The 15,275-nt window shown below is 32.2% G+C and overlaps 1 protein-coding gene across 2 annotated transcripts in view; it reads right to left on the reverse strand.

Moving 5' to 3' along the window:
• Positions 1-14,254: 14,254 nt before the first annotated feature.
• The window catches only part of LOC129959525 (sialic acid-binding Ig-like lectin 14), a 426,367-nt gene continuing 425,346 nt past the window's right edge, over positions 14,255-15,275 (reverse strand). For both annotated transcript variants that reach the window (XM_056072407.1, XM_056072398.1), the window contains exon 10: positions 14,255-14,631. The gene's annotated coding sequence lies outside the window, so the exon portion shown is untranslated. The remainder of the gene's footprint in view (positions 14,632-15,275) is intronic.

Below are 15,275 nucleotides of genomic sequence, written 5' to 3' on the forward strand. Positions count from 1 at the left end.
AGAGGTACGAAAAAGTAGTCTAAATCATCCAAATTGTCCTTTAATAATTTTGAAAATTTTCTAGGTAGAAAGAGACTTTGTATATGTATCGATAAGTGTAAGAAATATATTTTATTGATTAACAATTTTGCGCTACGGGGGTTGTATAAAAAATTAATTTTTTAAAGTTTTCTAATTAATTTACTCAGAATTCAAAGTGAATTTCTAAAACTGCCTATTTTATTGAATGAAATTTTGCAACTGTAACATAACAGAAATTGTTATATCTGTAAAGGCCTTAATAGAAATGTCGGTGAAATATCGAAATCCATAATTGAATCAATGTATAGATCAAATTTCGTTATATTTGGGGAAATAGTTCTTTTTTTCATATAATTGAGCTGAAACATCTAAAGTTTATTTTACAGTCATGAGATCCTAGTAGTTTTTGATTGATGAGGTTTAATTGTTAAATTTCAAAAATGATGACGTCAACATTTTTTTTGTGTTGTAATTCATAATAGCAGTTAAACAATGCTTTCGTATTTCATACTCGTAATTTTTAAAAATCTTTTTATAATTGTACTTTTTAAGATTTCGATTCCCAGTGTCATTGAATTTAATAATATAAAAGACTTTCGAAATCTTTGCAAATCATTAATGATAGCTTATATAAACACTATTTGTTGTATTCTTTGTCCAAAACTCATTATTTTTATGAAAGGGCATAAACACTTTTTTGGTTTTGTCAATATTTATTTGAATTTGTGCTAAACATAGCTCTTGTTTCATTTTAAATTAATTTTTTTAATTGAATGTCTTCAATTAATCGCGATTTATTTTTGTCCTTACTTTGAGATATTGATGATATGAAGCTTTAACTGAACCATTGATGAGTGGAAGATTCATTGAACTGAGAACTTTTTTTTTTTTTTTAGACAAAAATGGGTTTTCAAGTTTCAGCCTTTTGGTGACCAGTCTTCTTTTATTCCTTATTCTTTCTCATGGTTTATGAAAGAAAAAAATAGACCGATGAAAAGCCTTGCTTCAATTTGAGACGTAAATTAGTAAAAGTTAGTTGTACGTTGAAAGAAATTTAGAATGTCTCGAGAGAATAAGGGCAATATTTTGAAAACTGTGAATCTATCCTCATTACTTGAGAATGATTTGTTTGTATTTAGGAAGGTTATAATTGAGATGAAAAGGGGTGGTATTGGAAGGGGGTGGAGCTGCTCGGATACTTAAAAGGAAGACGAAAAAAATTGTACAAATTTGTGATGTTAATTTCATTCCATTTTGAAAATGTATTTCTATCAGTTCTTGTTTAATCAGTCACCTGCCTCTTAATAGTGTGATAATAATGAAATTAAGATAAAAAAAATTGCTTTCTTTGGACTTTTAAACCGAAATAGATTTTTTACTTTCTCTTTATTCGTAGTTTGTACGTTATTTATTTTTTATTTGCATGCATTTCTGAAATAATTTTTAATAAACTGATTTAATTAAATTAATGTTTCTCAATCTCATAAAATAACAAGTTTGAATTAAAAAAAACGAATTTCGTATTAATAGCTTAACAGTCTAAAAAGTCAATAATCTGGGTAAACAAGCTGGTCACCAAAGGAGGCTAGCGTTAAATTCTATAACTTTTGTTAAAATAAAAGCTAGAATTAACAAAACGTGCACTTTAGGGTTCCGTGAATGAAAATACTTAATCAGTAAACTGCGTTTGATGTGTATACATGTCACTCCAAATCTTTATTTTGTATTTGTAAATAAATGTAAAATTAAAAAAAAAATACTATTCGATATAAAAAGTCCAAAATTTCAAGAAGATATAATACAAAAGTCATTTAGTGGTAGTTTCTTTAGAATGACAGCTAATCTGATATAATATTATTAAATATATAATATTATATCAGGTATAATATTATATGCTATAAAAATAATTAAGTTAAATCCTATGGTATAGAAGTTATTCCTCGTATAATACATGGCTATTAACAACATGAGTTATTTTCCCCATTACATCGGGTATTCCCTATACTTGTATATCTCGGATTTCCCTGTACTGTACTTGTATATCGGGGATTTTCCGATAACTATTGCAACAAGGTAAATAAAATGCGTGAACTATGAATAAATATGAATATACTATGAATATACTTCTTAAGTACAAAGAGGTTCTTATAAGTTTTAAAAAATATTTCTTTGATTTTTTTAGCTGTAGACGATGTCAACGTTGGTGGATCGAGAATAGCTGCAAAACCTACAGTGAATGTCTTTGCGAAAAACATTTTTCCCACTTTATACAATCTACACCATCAATACTTACATTTGCTTCTTTGGCAATTTTTAAATATTCAATAACAATACCTTTTTCAACAACGAACTGTTAATTTTTTATCTAATAAAATTAAATTTTATTCGCTTTATGATTTTTTTGGTAAAATTTATTATGCAGTATTTATATAGCGTTCGACGTGTATACACGTCATCGCTTGTTTTTGATTACTCACCGTGTGAGGGACTTTTAAAAATAAATCCCGTAGTTTAATTTTATATATCAGATCTAAAAACAAAAGACATCGATTACGATTCAAGCACCAACTGCAAAAAAAGAAAAGAAATAAAAATGTGACTTTTATTTTATTTTTATAATAATTTTCCAAGTTTCTTTGAAAACTTGACAGTCATTTTCATGATTTTCATGTAGCTAAACAGAATGAGAGCTCAGCTGAAGAAGATATGTTGTTGCTAATCTCCCTGGCCTGACTTAGTCAGACCAAATCTAAAAATCCGTTGACAAGAAGAAAGTCAAAAACGAGGAAGGGAGAAGAATAAATTTCAGCCCAAAGAAGTCTTAAACAGTCTAGAATATGTTCAGCAGAGGCCCGATGTTGGCGGCATTTCGGGCAAAGAGGGTAAGATTTTTCACCCTCAGAAAAGAAAAGACATTTAAGTTGACCACTGGCAAGGCGCCACAGGCAAGTGTTAGTTTTTCTATCACAAGGAAGAATTGAGGACTGGCCCGGCTTATTGGCACTATACCAATCATAAGGAGGGGGTACCGTCCAATTCTTCTTATTTAGGGATTTCGCCTGGGAAAAAAGTTCTAAGTATGTGAGCTCAGCAGAAGATGAAGTCGCTAGGCCGCTTCCTTTCTTTGCAAGCCTGTCTGCTATTTCGTTTCCAAGTAGATCCACATGAGATGGGATTCACTGGAAATGAATATCATGTTGGAGTGAAATCAGCTTTAACTTCTGAAGAATAGACAAACTTGCTTTATCTTTAACGTAGGTCCAATTGTTAAGGTGTTCCATTGAGCTGCAGCTATCAGTAAGAATTCAAAGGTTCTTATAATTATTTTCGTGAAAAATGATCTTAAGTCCCTCATCGATTGCTAGTAGTTCGCTTCTAAAAACGGAACAGAAGTCAGAAGATACGTAGCGAATTTGAGTTAACCAAAAATATAGACGTTGAACACATGGAAACTTTCATATTCGTTTAATTAGTAAGTAACATTAGAGGAATTGTGTGCGTATAGTTAAAAAACATACATACTGTTGATATTTGGTATCATGAAATGATTTTGAACGGAGTTTAGTTTGGTTTAGTTATATTAACGTCCAGTTTTTTTAAACAACACAGGGACTATTTTGGGACGGACCTCGTGATTTTAAACAGTGGTCAGATGACGAGGATGACACCTGAGATGGTATACTCTCTCCAAAATTTCACACCATACCAGCGGGAGGACTTTTGGCTGCGATGGATTTAATGTGCACCAGACCCGCTTACACGACGATTCTTCGGTGGAATAGGGTCTTGAACCTAAAACCCACCAGTTCCGAAGCCCAGACCTTACCACCAGGCCAACGCTGTCCGGCCTTGATCGGGGATTGAACAGCGGGTGTTTGGATATATAAAGCCATCTTAATAATCTCTACATTACGAACATCCCCTTATTACGAACGAAATTGTATCTCTTAATAAATTACTCGGAGAAATCCAATTTTAATCTCAGAAATCAAAAAAAAATTTTTTTTAAGTACTTAATGCAAGAGTTTTTCAATTTCTCAGAGTTGATTCTTGTGTAAATGATCTGCCGAAGACTTTAGAAAACATCCTCGCTTTTGACGTAGCTGAAAAAAAATGAATTATGAGCAAAAGAAAGAAGAAAAAAAAAGTTTCAAATCCAAGTTTAGAATTCAATCAGCTGAGAATTATTACACTGCAGTGAATAAATTCTTAACAGCACAAAAAAGAGGGAACCATATGATTTCTCAGCAACCAATAGCGAACAGCAGCGTGTAACAGCCCGAAGTAAAAATGTTCTCTGGCATCTGTCATCTTTTGCCACTTTGCTCTTAATATTTTAGGGGGAAAAGGCTACAATATTGATTTTCGTATCTGTAACAAAATTTGGGAAGCATGGGGCCGTCTCAATATTACTCGTTTTTTAAGGAACATTTTAATTATTGGCATCATAGACAGCTCATCGAAGAAATATCACAGCTTCATTTTAGATAATAGGAGTTTAATTGAATGCTATTAATATATTCAAATTAATGAATGTAAGTTAATAATTAATAATTCAAATATACCCATAACTTTACAACAACTAATAATAAAGAATGTATGTGTTTGCGCGAATTTTTTTGAAATTCTAACTAAAATTTTAATTAATCAAAATTTTGTAGAAATTTTGAGCATTTTTCAGCGATAAATCCAGAAAATATCTTTATACAAAACTGATTTTATAGTATTTTAAAATAAAAAAGATCCTTTTAATGATACCGATTCAATTAATGCGCAATTTTTAAAGTTTTTTTTGTCAGTTTTTTAAAAAATTATTTTTTGCATAATTGCCAACAATAGATTTCATTTTTGAATTAAAATCCAAACCGTTTTCATACTATTTCCATTAAATAATTAATCTCATGATTTTATAGAAATCCAAGTAATAAGGATTCTATTTAATGTTTCTATAATTTACATTTCTATCCCTATTAATAAAAAAGATTAATGTGTACTATGGGTATTGCTGCCCTACAGGCAAAACCGCTTGATTTACTGCTACCAATTTTGGTACACTGTAAAGTGTAAATGAATGTAGTTCGGAACGATTTTCTTTTTTGAAATTTTCCTTAACTAAAAATTAAAATAATTTTTAATGTTCTTTCGGAGATAAATTCCGAAGATATTGTTGAAAAAATAAATAAATTTTACATCGTCTGAAAATTTTAAAAATTGCCTTTTTTTTAATGATACCAATTTAATATTCTTTTACTGATTTTTGTAAACTTTTTAACTTTTTTTTGCCTAATTTCCAAAAATATATACCATGTTCATATGAGAAGAACATGCAATATATTGTTGAAATAAATTGTTATATATTGCAGCAATATATTTCACATCCGTTATATAGCTATTATTTTACATGTAATATATTGTTGTAATAAATTGATGAAACAATGAACAAATCGTGTTCATTGTTTCAACAAATATTTAATATTCAGATTTCTCCAGTTGTTGGAAGCTAAAGAAGAAGGATTCTGTTTAATATTTGTGCAGTTTACAAGACAAATAAAATAGTGAAGTTACAACAGTACGAAAACTAGAAAACAAACGAATAGCACATTTGCGTTTTTAATAGCGCTGCAAAGCGCTTCATTGGAAAAGTTCAAAAACACAATGAAAAGAAAAACGAATATAAAACAATTAAAATATTACGACTTTATTGTTTGGAATTTGATGATATCATGAACATGAATTTATATCTAACCGATTTAATTCAAATGGAATATAACCAGTATTCCCTGCGAACCAGCTGGTTAGTAAAAGTTACTAGTTAATAATTAGGATGAATGTATGAATGTGATGGCGTTCTGCAGGAATACCATTTGATCTACAGCTATCAAATTTGGCGCATGTTCTTTAGAGATTGGATATGTGCACCTAGGTGAGATATTTTGGAAATTTTAAATTTTATTTAATTAAAAAAATAAGCTGACTTTTATAGTCTTCCTGTGATAGCTCCTGAAAATATTATTACACAAAAATGAATCTTAAACCTTATCAAAATTTCAAAATTTTCTTTTTAATGATACTAATTTAATAATCTAAATATATACAGAATATATATTCTTAATGTATGCTTGCATTGGTTTTTTATATTTTTCATTTCTCCATTCATTTTTTATATCTCCATTTATAATATTTCTTAAAAGATATCTTATCACTCGTCATGACCAATTTTTGATTATTCGCAGGCCAGAGTTTAATTTATTAATTCTTCTCTCCTATTAATCAATAAAAAACTTATAAAATATGTTTCGCATATGCTGTAGGCTATCGAAAGCTGAAAAACCAGCGTCATAATTCTTTGCATATCTTCAGCGGGATAGCTGCTTAGGGTGACTAGGTGGACGCTGTCGAATCGATTAAAAGATGCTATTTAATTAGCAACGAAATAAATAAGTAAAAAATACCAATTCTGTAAATATGAGAATAATATTAACTGTTAAGTATAATTGGTGAAGTTTTATTGCTTTGTCTTGATTATTAAAGTATGTATTTGTAAAGAGCAAGCATTTATTTCAGTAATATTAAGTTCAAACATGAATGCTACGGGGTGAAGAATCATAATAAATAAATACACAAACATTTTCAAAGTTACGAAGTAAATAAAAAAAACAAACTAAAATACCAACTTGCCAACTTGTGTAAATTAAAAATTATTGAAATGTGAAACTACAGAGAACTGTGTATTAGAAAAGAGTTACCATAATAAATAAATGCATTTCTTATGAACTGGCGTTATCAGGAAATTCATACAAGGTAAAGTTTTATCATTTTCAAAGATACTAAATGTATGTCTATGTACCCAAAGTAATGAGTTATGCTCATTTAGAATGAAAACAAATTGTAAAATGGTCAGTATTTTTTTTAAAATTTTGATATTAAAATTTGTCAACTAATTAAAAAATAACCAAAGAAAACAATATATTAAAATTTGTTCAATAAAAAAATCAAAGAAGTGTGTTTCAATTAAAAAAAATCAAAGTCAATATATTAAAATTTGTCAACTAATTAAAACAAATCAATGAAGTCAATATATGCTCAAATTATGCAAGCGAAATGCTTCACGCTGTTTTAATTATTTATCTGATTGTGTATTTTCCTGGAAGATAACGTTTAAGAAACGTCAGACAACGTGCATTGTTGAATTTTTCATGCAATTATGAAATCACGTGAGTTTGTTACGTTGTCATGTGGACATTGTTTGATTTCATTTGATATGAGAAAGAGGGATATAAGTTTCGCCATTACTTTCAAGCCATTTAATACATGATTGTAATTCTGCTCCAAAAGAAATTTGCTTGACAGTAACGCTGATCTAATTTCGCGTTGATTCATATCTTTTATTAATTTTTTAAACACTTTATGATTCATTACATTATGTTGGAGGTATACAAAACATGTAATAGCGACCTGAGGTAATAAATCAGTTAAGCGTAACATGAGTTATACTATATCAAATACCTGAACGAATGAGTGGATTTACGCATTTTGTGGCTCTAGGTAGTGTGTAACCTGAGATTCCTCTATTAACGTACTGGTCAATTTAATTTCATGTTTCAACGAATTTCTAAAAATGTTAACCCTTTCGCATACAGTGACGAGTCTGACTTTTGCATCGAATGACTGAATTTTTAATCTTAAATCTTCAATTAAATGAAAGTATTAAGTAATTTAAAATACAAAAATCACTTAAATTGCTTCAATATCTCAAAAGCTTTTATATTCTTATAGGAATTAAAATAATTATAAATGCCCTAAATTAGGAAGTTAAGTAAGTTCGTAGGTCAAGGGGTTAATAGTTTTTTTTTGTCACAGTGAAAAAATATAGGTTTTTATTTGTTTATTCGTAATAATTGCGTAGCTACAATACGCAGTAACATTTACGGAGTGTTTAATGTTTATAAAGGCTGCAATAACTAAGTGAAAATTTTATAAATCAAATTACAGTGTCCTTGTTACTACCGTCTAATGGGATTTAGCGATTGTATGGGTATGACCTATGTCAGCTAGCATAGTGAACTGATTATTTTATGGGGAATTGTGATGATGTTGCTGACTTTCAGGTATCAATCACAACCTGGAGTAATACGCTTTTAGCTCAAGTAAAGGCATTGAATAAACAAGATGGCAGAACATTTTCTATAATCTCTGAAAGAGTCGACATTTAGGGTCGGATGCCTTTCGTTGGATTCGGACTTTGGATTGAGCATTCAAGGGAACTGCAAAATGCAGCGAATTGATGCTAACCCATTGCGTACGACCCTCTGCGAGCTCAACGTGCTCCCAGAGCATTTTTGCCGGCGTCCTGGCATAGGGGTAGCGCGTCTTCCCCGTGACCTGGGCGTCCTGGGTTCGAGTCCCGATTTGGGCATGGTTGTTCTTCATCTGTTCTATCTGTGAGATGTGTGAATGTGCCCCCCTGTAAAAAGGGGTCGTGCAAGCGAATGTGATGCGTGAGTAGCTAAGACGTACTCTTGGCCCTAGTTGGCGCTACTAAAACAAGATGCGCTTTCTTGGCTTAAAATCGCTGACTTCGTCCGCGAGCTTGTCCATGGCAAGTGCCATTATAAACAACAACAGCAACAACAAGGGCATTTTTGAAAGCTCTAGAAGCATGCTTGCTAAGCAATAGGATGCATATATGCACATTTTTAATTTGCATTTGGTATTATATTTACGTATTTTGCTATTATATTTACATAAAGCATTCTGAAATATTACTATATATTTTATACATGTATTTATTATATAAGATTTTTTACATTTTATCTATTATTTATTTCACAGACTTGAATAATGCTTTAGAGTGTGATATTTAGTAAAGCATATTCCCTAGTGCAACGGTGTTTGGCACGATTTACAGGCAGTATCTTGTTTCAAGACATTAAGGACCGCTCACGAATTTTCTCGTGTTTCGGGTCCCATGTGTTACGGACCGCTCACGAGTTTTCTCGTGTTGCGTATCCCGCTTGTTAGTGCTTCATAAATAACAAAGTTATGATGATTTTAGAACTTACAATTTTACCCGAAAATGTTTTGTCGCAGGCGTATGTCTCACAGATTTCTTTGCGGTCCTTAATGTATAAAATATTTGCCACTGGTTGTTTATGCATTGATTTAGCCGAAAAAACACGAAAACGAAATATCTCGTGACCCTTACGCAATGTGTTAATTTGATTAATTCCAATATATTTGTGTTATAATTATGATCAAATACATTGCAAAAATTAGTTAATGTTTTAGTTTAATAACTTTTCTTAGAAATACTTTGAGTTTGTAGATAATCCTTGGCACATATTGATTAACGGTGGTGGATTGGCGATTCGTTTGCGATAATTTTGACATTTTATTTTTTCATCTTTAACATCAATAATTTTGACATCTTTTAATATAGACAGCTTAAACAGATGCTTTTTTTCTTCTCGTAAGTTAGAAACGCGCTCATAGGGTTGCAATGTCAATTTGATTTTGGTGTAACATCTGGCAAGATTTGGCTATTTCACCATTAATTAATATGTACCTGAAACCTTTATTTGGCTTTCATCATAAAGAACTTTCACATGGATAGAAATGATGATCATTTGCTGGTCACAGATGTTACGTGCCTTAGAAACGATGATGGTTGAAAGGCTTTTCATGTCGAAATTTGTGGTTAGTCCCCTACTCAGTGAAATAGATGTCCAGCTAGCAATATCCAAATGGAAAGACAGCCTTTCCATTCTAAAAGTTATTGATCAGAGAGTCAGAATTTATTTATCTTATATTTTAAGAAAGACCACGAGTCTGTTTTCAATTTATAAACTTATTTTTTTTTAAAGATTTTAAATCTATGGAGGCAATTCACATTCGATATATCAATCGATAGCAGTAAATCATGCTCTGCCATGGAAACCGGAAAAGAAAATGTCTTACCTTTACTCTGTCTTAGCCTTTAAGGTGTAGAAATATCGATGAAGATATTTAAGACGTTCACTCTCTTGTGATTTAGACCAAATATCTAAATAGTTCAGCCCTTCTCTCTTACAGTTAAGCGGTAACACAGAAAAGGTAATTTAATCCGATAGATGGTTCAAATTGAAGTCTTGAGTAATGGCAACGAACGTGTTAAATTTTTTTAAATAATAAAAATAATAATTAATTGTCTTTAATAAAATGCTTCTGCAGCATTTAATACCTTGATAAAAATTGCATTTATTTTTTTCCTGTTCTTGTTTCTTATAGCACTTGCGACTGACAAGCCCGCTGTTACGAATACAGCGATTTAAGTCGGAAGGGGAGCATCTCTTGTTTTTATAGTAGTGCCAACAGGATGACTTTGCTACTCACGAATCACTCATTCGCTTGTACACCCCCTTTTTACAGGAGGGCAGTGAACATGTTGAACATGCTAATAATAATAATTAATTTTCTTTAATAAAAGACACTTGAAACATTCAATATATTGATAAAAACTGCATTATTTCTTTGTTTCTAAAAAGTTATTAATCTTTCAATCCCTCTCACGAAATTATTGCTTAGTTCAGGCATAAGCTATGAAACCAGAAAGTTGTGAAATTGTAATTTCTACATAAAACTTTTATTTGAGAAACAGACGATTTCATGGCATATCGGAGTTTTAACCTCTCATTAGTTTGTTTTAGTTTAGTTTAGTTATATTAACGTCCCGTTGTAAAGCAACACTAGGGCTATTTTGGGATGGACCTCGTAATTGTGAACCGCGGTCAGATGACGAGGACGACACCTGAGCTGACACACCCCTCTCCACGCCACACCAGCGGGAGGACGTTTGGCATGACGGGTTTAACGTGCAACAGACTCCCTTACACAACGGTTCTTCGGTGGAATCGGGTCTCGAACCTGAAACACTACGGTTCACAAGCCGAGACCTTACCACCAGGCCACCGCGACCTTAATCTCTCACTAATAACCCGGTCGTGTAAATTCTATACTAATAAGTGTTTTTGGACCAGTTTCTTTTTCAAATGAAGGATTCAAGGTGTAAAGTAAATGCATCCTTAGTGACAACTTGCTTTACATACAGCACTTCTACTTTGAAGCAAACACGGTCCTTAGTATTATGGCCCATTAGTATAAAGCTTTCATGGCCAAATTGGGCCGTATTAGTAGTGAAGGAGTTAAAGGAAAGTAAGCATAAATGTTTAAGAAGGTTAATTTTCTGAAAAAAAAATGTTCATATACATTGAAAAATTTTCTTTAATAATTAACTAGAAAGTACATACAATTAAACAAATCCTGTTTATTTTGCTATTATTTTTATGAAGATATACATAAGAGTTATTAATTAGATTTTTATAAAATTAGAAAAAAAACATATTTAGTAATGTTCTTTTCGAATTTTACTTTAAAATGATCCTTAATAACTTTTGTCCATAAAAGACTTAGAAAAAAACAACAACAAAGATTTAACAGATGTAGAATCTAAAACATTATTCTGTAATCTGAAAAAAAAAGTTTTGTTTCTCGAAAGATATTTAATTAGAATAATATTCTGTTTTAAATCAACTCTAAGGTCATATTGGGGAGGACGTAATTATGGACACTGGGCAGACACTTGAATTGGTCCCGCTTTCAAACCCCTGTTCTATGAAATCACCACATTAATGAGATGACGTTTGGACCATGTTATCAAATTTAATGCTTATTAACCCTTTACACAAGGCGAATAGTTATTGGAATCTGGTTTCTAAACTGAAACTCATAGGTCCTAGTGGTAAGGTCTTGAAACCGAGACTTTACCATGAGCCTATCATGGCCCATTTTGAAAGAAATTCTCAAATTTCAGATACTTGTATTTTAAATATTTTAATTTATCATGTTCTTGAAATAAGATGGTACTAAATAAATTCGTTTCCGAAAAATCTGGAGCATAAACGTACAATCAAAAAGAACAAATAACAACACTTTTCGTTATGCACTGTAATACATTTGTAATACTAGTAGAATCTTCAAATATTACATAAAATTTTGTTCGCAATCTTTTCCTAGAAGTCTGTTTTTCTAGAAGTTGTCCGAGGAAAGTGAATGCGATGATTATAAAACGTAAAGAATTATACGAATAAAATTTGATACACAATTTTAGCCTCTAAAATGTAGATTTGTATCGAATTTTGAACCAAACTCTTCAAAGGGTTTAATGGGTCTGTCAATCAGCATGCATATAAATCATGTAATTAAAAAACGCAATCTTTAAGATAAAAAATCTTTCTTAAAACGACAACATCTTCTGTCGGTAATACGATAGCTGGAAAACGTAATAATTTAGATGAATGAAATTTGGTATGTTATCTTGTTAAAATGTAGTTAAGTGTCAAATTTTGGCATCAATAGGGGAAATAAAAGCTTCCAAGTAGCTGTTAACTCAGTTTTCTTTTAAAGACTACACAGCACAAAACTTTCATGTAAGTGTTGTGGCTGATTGGGATGAACGAGGATAGAACCTGGGACCTTGTGGTTCGCAGCCCAGTAACATGACTAAGATACAAAAGCAATTGCTCGTGTAGCGTAGCTGTTAACTGGCTTATAAGCTTTCACCACAGCGTTTGTCAAATCAGAAAATGGTGCGTCGGCATTGTTCTACGTGAACAATTTTTTTGTGAAAAAGGGAGGAGCAACAACTTAATCAGGTTAAGTAGAAATCACTGCCGTGGCTTAAATTAAAATTAAATATTTAATAGACATTATCATTCGATATAAAAAGAGCAGATACTCGATTAGCATATCAAATGTTGTATAGACTCTTAGTTGAGCCATACGATAATAAGATTTCCGAAACAGAAAGGTCATCTAATTAGATAATGGAAGAAACTATACAACAAAGAGATGAAAGATCCAAGATGGTTGCTATTTATCTCCTTTAAGTTGTTTCATTTTTGCTACCTATCTCTCTTTAGGACAGATAGTGAATTTTCGTCATCAGAGAAGGATCTTAAAAACGACATAAGCGATATTCTCTAAAAAGAAAAAGATGGCATTAGATGCATTTAGGTCAAATAATTTTGTGAAATTATAATTAGAACAAATATCAACACTTTTCCTATACCCAGGTAGCACAGACTGTTGCCCAATATTGTGCGATATTATATGATATTCCACAGTATTATGCAATATTGCTAATATTGACCAATGTCATACAATATTGTACCGTATTTGGGTGCTACTAGGGTACACCATTATCGTTGGTCTACCAGCGGCGTAACAATCAGGTAAGAAGAGCGGTATCAATACCTCGGACACTAGTTTTATAGGGAACTCTTGGAACAAAACTTTCGAGCTTTTATAGTATATTTTGAAATGAAATGTTATAAAAGAGGAAAACAAAGAATGCCATCCCCTGGTTGCCATCTATATTTAATAAACCATTGATAACGTCTGGGTGGGAAAAATAAATAATAACAAAATAATGTAATAAAACTAGGCGTAATTCCAAGGACACATGGCCGAATGAAACTGAAGAGGTAAGGGACGCGCTAGGATAGAACCTGGGACCTTTTGGTTAGCAGTCCAGTAACGACCCGATTTTACCAAAACAGCTGTTCAGGTAGAAGCGCTGTTACTAGCTTATATGCAATTCACCACAGTACTCTCCCTCCAGTGAGTCGAAGGGGAGACGAACGATACGGCGTTGAGTGGTGATATATTTAGTAGCTGTTGTCTTAATGGGCCTGTACCCTATTTTGAATAGCTCCAAGCATTATGGAGAGAGTTTTGTGGGTGCTGATGCGCCAAGTGTGTCTGGCGACTTTGGGTTGCTGCGTCACGTGAGTCTGACGACTTTGCTGCGCCAAGTGAGTCTGGCGACTTTAGTTGCGGGTAGATGGGGCCACAACAGCTGTATGAAGGTTGAAGGTTCAGCGTCCGAGGTCACCTGGGACCTTTTGGTTAGCAGTCCAGTAACGATCTGATTTTACCAAAACAGCTGTTCGGGTAGAAGCGCTGTTACTGGCTTATATGCAATTCACCACAAAACCATATGGGCTTCCATATACGTCTAGCAGCATCCCGACAAAATTCCGGCTAAAAAATGGATGGCAATAAAGGGATTCAAGTCTGTTGTTAATTGTTATCCTCAAAATGTTTGAATCTGGACCATGAATTTTACCTCAGCCTAAAAAGAACTTATAAAAGACAAAACACATAATGGAAACCAAGCTAACTTTTTATTCTTTTTTTTTCACTTAAATGCTCTTCACTCTAGAGTCCTTTTCGAATAGAAAAATCTTTCAGAGATCGAAATGAAGACAGGAGTCCTGTCCGTTTTTCATCTGTACACATTCAGTAAATGAGGCTGGTCGTGAAAAATTGTTCGGCCGGTGGCATTCTCACCAGACAGCAGTAGAGAAGGGAGGGTTCTGAGAATGCAGGGGGTGGTATCATATGGCACAAAGAAATACAGACGGGGATGTGATGTGAACCCCTTCGGAGGAATGTTCGAAGTGTCCAGAAATTCTTTTCTCTGCAGTCGATTGAGTCTGTATCACGACTTTGATCTAGAACAAGATTCGTGAATCAATCTCGGGATTCTGTTGCTTCTGTCACTAATTCTACCTGAAATACAAAGGAAAGTATTTAGAGTCTTTCAAAGGCAGATATTAAGAATATTAATTATTAAATAAACAATTATTATTATGTGTAATTCTTATCGTAATACTTTAGCATAGCCTACATTTTCTAATTCGGGCAGAATTTTTGATAATTAAATCTGTATTTATGTCTATAACTATTCATAAGATAACTATTCATATAAAACACAAGAATCACTTGCACAACCTAAGAAGAGTCATGTTTCTTTTAATTCTTATGTATGAATGGAAATACAGCAAAACCTCGGGATACTCAAAAATACTTCTAAAAGCGCAAATCTAAAATGTGTGTACTGTACTGAAAAATAATGGAATAATCACGATTATTCCAGTAAAATAGCGAAACATAAATTTTTGAATGAATCATTCATATATTGATATACTAACTTCAATCCTAAAAATGTAATTCTATTATCACCAAAAAACATAAGTGCAACCTGCAAAGAGAGTTTTGAATTCGTTTTATGTTCAAAACATTTCAAAATTAGTTTTGAAATTAGATACAGAATACAACAGATATTCAACATTAACCAAAAAACATTCTTGCCCGAAAGCCCCTACCTCTTTAATTCGATTAACAGGGATTGTATTGAAACAATAAATATTACA

Source organism: Argiope bruennichi, chromosome 2, assembly GCF_947563725.1.
Source record: "Argiope bruennichi chromosome 2, qqArgBrue1.1, whole genome shotgun sequence".
Lineage (NCBI taxonomy): Eukaryota > Metazoa > Arthropoda > Arachnida > Araneae > Araneidae > Argiope > Argiope bruennichi.